The sequence below is a fragment of the Bison bison genome, unplaced genomic scaffold, assembly GCF_000754665.1.
Source record: "Bison bison bison isolate TAMUID 2011002044 unplaced genomic scaffold, Bison_UMD1.0 scf7180017864180, whole genome shotgun sequence".
Taxonomy (NCBI): Eukaryota; Metazoa; Chordata; class Mammalia; order Artiodactyla; family Bovidae; genus Bison; species Bison bison.
The window spans coordinates 10,231,624-10,234,723 of record NW_011494752.1 but is presented as its reverse complement, the minus strand read 5'-3'; the positions used below and the strand labels follow the sequence as shown (position 1 = coordinate 10,234,723).

At 47.6% G+C, this 3,100-nt stretch overlaps 1 protein-coding gene across 1 annotated transcript in view; it reads left to right on the top strand.

The window, feature by feature from the left end:
• Positions 1-2,934: 2,934 nt before the first annotated feature.
• Positions 2,935-3,100, top strand: part of ZNF286A (zinc finger protein 286A) — a 15,344-nt gene continuing 15,178 nt past the window's right edge. The window contains exon 1 of the mRNA XM_010842977.1: positions 2,935-2,998. The gene's annotated coding sequence lies outside the window, so the exon portion shown is untranslated. The remainder of the gene's footprint in view (positions 2,999-3,100) is intronic.

Sequence of the window (3,100 nt, the reverse complement as noted above, 5' to 3'; positions counted from 1 at the left end):
AGGGAGGAGGGAGGAGGGCTCAGGATGGGGAACACATGTATACCTGTGGCGGATTCATTTTGATATTTGGCAAAACTAATACAATTATGTAAAGTTTAAAAATTAAATTAAATTAAAAACAAAAACAAAAAAAAACACTGGAGTGGGTTGCCATTTCCTTTTCCAATGAATGAAAGTGAAAAGTGAAAGTAAAGTCCTGGAGTGGGTTGCCATTGCCTTCTCCGTTTAGTTGCTAGTTATATCCAACTCTCAGCCACCCCATGGACTGTAGCTTGTCAGGCTCCTCTGTCAATGGGATTTCCCAAGCAAGAATACTGGAATGGGTTGTCAGTTCCTTCTCCAAGGGATCTTCTCCACTCAGGAATCGAATTTGTGTGTCTTGCATCTCCTGTGCTAGTAGGTGGGTTCTTTACTAGCTGAGCCATCAGGGAAGTCAGAGGAATTTGAGTTATTTTCAAAGAGAATCCATGGTGTTAAAATATGGTCAAGATCATTCCCCGTTTATCACCCTCTTCCTACCAGGTGATCTTATATAATAATAAATCTATTTTCACCTGTTTTGCAGTAATCATCTGGCTGACTGCATGTATGTTCCTGCATGCGTGTACATATTTGGGTGTTCATGTGGATCAGGGTGGGACAAAGGTGAATAAAACCCTTGGAGGTGGAGCTGCTTGTATCTGTTAGTATCCACTCCTCTCCCAGCCCAGCTGTAAGGTTACCCTGTGCTATGGTGAGTGGACAAAGATTTCCCCAGAGTGATATCAAAGAGAGTAGAAAGGAGCACACAAGACATCAGAAAGCACCCCCACTCCCAGAGCACATCCCTGAGTCCCCTCGTGGCATCTGGAGCTTTTCATCACTGCTACCATTCCATCCCCATCTAGACACGCGCGCACACACACCCTAGGGCAGACTGTAGCCATCTGTCTCCCAGAGGGTCTCCAATCCATTTTTCATTCATTTCTTAATTCAACAACCTCCATACTTCCAGAGGCACCCAGGTTGGGTTTGGGACAAGGACGTAGCCATTTACATTAGGATGCTGTTAGTTACCACTTTCTATCTAACAATATTACTACATACTTAGTGGCTGAAAATGGCACACATTTGTTATCTCACAGTATCTGTGGGTGAAGGTCCAGGCACAGCTTAGCTGGGTCCTTGCAGTGGGCTGTCAAGGTGTCAGCCAAGACTGGTTTCTCATGTGAAGACTCTACTAGGGTTGATCCACTTCCAAGCACCTGGGGGTTGTTGGCAGGGTTAGTCCTCATCTGTCTTTCTGGGCTGACAGTTTCTTGTCTTGCAGATTTCCCATCACACTTGTTTCACCAATGCCAGCAAGGAGGATTCTCCTAGTAAAACAAGCATTGGAATCGTGTCACCTTTGCTGCATTTTATAGGTTAAAAGTAAGTCACAAGTCCTACTCACACTCAAGGTAGTGGAGCAGATAACACATAGGTGTGAATACCACGAGGCTCAGATCATGGGAACCACTTTGGAAAATGGGAACTGGATAAGGAGTACCTTCTTCTTCTTTTTGCCGTGTCTTGTGGATTGCAGGATCTTACTCACCCTACCAGGGACTAAATCTGCGCTCACTGCAATGGAAGTGAGGAGTCTTAACCACTGGACTGTCAGGGAAATCCCAGGGGGTGCCTGATGGTAGGAACTAAAAATCTTTTCCCCAAAAGTTTTTGAAAACCAATGAAGGGTTTTAAGCAGGAAGGTAACATTTTATTCTTAACTTTAGAATGATCACTGGCCAGAACGTGTGGCTAACAGACTGGTGGGAAAGCAAAACTTGATTTACAGAAATCAGCTAGGAGGCTGGTACCTTAACACCAGAGAAACGTCGATGTCTAGAACTAAGGTAATGGGGCTTCCCTGGTGGCTTAGACATTAAAGAAACCGCCTGCAATGCAGGAGACCCAGGTTCGATCCCTGGCTCAGGAAGATCCCCTGGAGAAGGGAATGAATACCCACTCCACTATTACACTAAGGTAATACTGAAGGGAAAAGAGAAACATGAACAAACTGGAGAATGATTTAAAGAATACAGTGAATAGGACTTGGTGATGAATAAACAGTAAGAGTTGAGGATATTCAGGTTCTGGCTTTTGCAAATTATTTGTGAGCAGTGATATTATTCACTGAGAAGAGGGACAGGGTAGACAAAAATTAGTTTGAAGTGGGTAGGTTTGTCCAATAACAGAAAGTGAAAGTTGCTCAGTTGCATCCAACCTAGGCCAGAACACTAGAGTGGGTAGCCTTTCCCTTCTCCAGGAGATCATCCCAAACCAGGGATGGAATCCAGGTCTCCCGCATGGCAGGCAGACTCTACCAACTGAGCTATCAGGGAAGCCCATTAACAGAGACTAACTGTGCTCCCTCGAGGGAACACCTCCTTTGATAAATTTAATTTTTATGCTTGCAGAGAACCTGTTGCTCAAATCTGTTGAGCCAGTTGAAACTGGTTGAATCTTTTCAACTCACCCATTTCACATGTGTGAATTTTCAGTATTACAAGTAGTCTACGAACGCATGCACATCGGTCTGCAAATACACCTTTCACACTGACGGCAAAGGATGAGTTCGGGAGAAAGGAGACGAATGTGGGGAAAGCCAAGTACTCTGAACATCTTACACTGGAGTGTCTTAGGTGGGACGCCTCAGCAGCGCCACGTGCAGACAGAGTGCGGGACTTGCAATATCTCGGTTCTGCCGTTTGCTCTCTTGCGTGTCCGCGGGATCCCGCACGAGCTAAGCGCCCGCTACTCTCGCGAGAGGGAGGCAGCCCTCGGCTCCTAGGATTCCCCCAACCGCGCCAGGCGCGATCCCACCTGCTAAGGAGCGGGAGTCTGGCCGCGCCCGGGGCCTTCTGGGAATCGTAGTTCCGGGGCCGAACGAGGCCCGCCAGCCTAACCCCCTGCTCCTGCGCATGCGCGGCCCCGCTGGCCCGAGAAGTTCGTAGCCTTTGTGAGGCCGTGGTGGGAGGTGAGTTGTCGCTCAGGTGTCGGTTCTCTCACTCGGCCTCGGCGGTACCCCTAGATCAGCTGTCTGCACCAATCCGGGCTGGAGTGCGCGCTGGAGGAAGGG